Below are 937 nucleotides of genomic sequence, written 5' to 3'. Positions count from 1 at the left end.
CTCTAAGCTTGCTCAACTTTTGAGGAGGAAAGAATTTATCCAAGAAGGCCGTGACCAGCTTATCCCAGGAGTCCAGGCTATTTTTAGGTTGTGAGTCCAACCATGTTCTAGCTCTGTCTCTTACAGCAAAAGGGAAAAGCATGAGCCTGTAGACTTCAGGATCTACTCCATTCGTCTTTACAGTCTCACAAATCTGCAAGAACTCAGTTAAAAACTGGTAAGGATCTTTAGATGGAAGTCCATGAAACTTGCAGTTCTGTTGCATTAGAGCAACTAATTGAGGTTTCAGCTCAAAATTGTTTGCTCCAATGGTCGGAATGGAGATGCTTCTTCCATCAAATTTGGAAGTTGGTTTAGTGAAATCACCAAGCATCCTCCTTGCATTATTGTTGTTGGGTTCGGCTGCCATCTCCTTTTCTTGTTTGAAATTTTCAGAAAGGTTGTCTCTGGATTGTTGTAATTTAGCTTCTCTTTATTTCCTCTTCAGAGTCCTTTCAGGTTCAGGATCAGCTACAATAAGAATTCCTTTTTCCTTGTTCCTACTCATATAGGGAAGAAGAGAACAAGAAAAGAAAGAAGAATCCTCTATGTCACAGTATAGAGATTCCTTTATGTTAGCAGAAGAAGAAAGGGAATAGGAGTGAAGAAGAATGAATAGATAGGGGTAGTGATTTGAGATGAAGAGAGGTGAAGAGAAGTGTTAGTAAATAAATAAATAAATAGAAGAAGGGGAGAGGGAAGAAATTTCGAAAATAAATTTGAAAAGAAGTTAAATGATTTTCGAAAATAAAAGATAAGATAAAATTAAATTAAAACAATTAATTAATTAAAAAGAATATTTGAAAAAGGGATGAGATATTTTCGAAAATTAGAGAGGAAAAGTAGTTAGGTGGTTTTGAAAAAGATAAGAAACAAACAAAAAGTCAAATAGTTAGTT

The sequence above is a fragment of the Arachis duranensis genome, chromosome 1 (genome assembly GCF_000817695.3).
Source record: "Arachis duranensis cultivar V14167 chromosome 1, aradu.V14167.gnm2.J7QH, whole genome shotgun sequence".
Classification (NCBI taxonomy): domain Eukaryota; kingdom Viridiplantae; phylum Streptophyta; class Magnoliopsida; order Fabales; family Fabaceae; genus Arachis; species Arachis duranensis.
The sequence above is the reverse complement of the archived record's forward strand: the minus strand, read 5'-3'. Positions refer to the sequence as shown.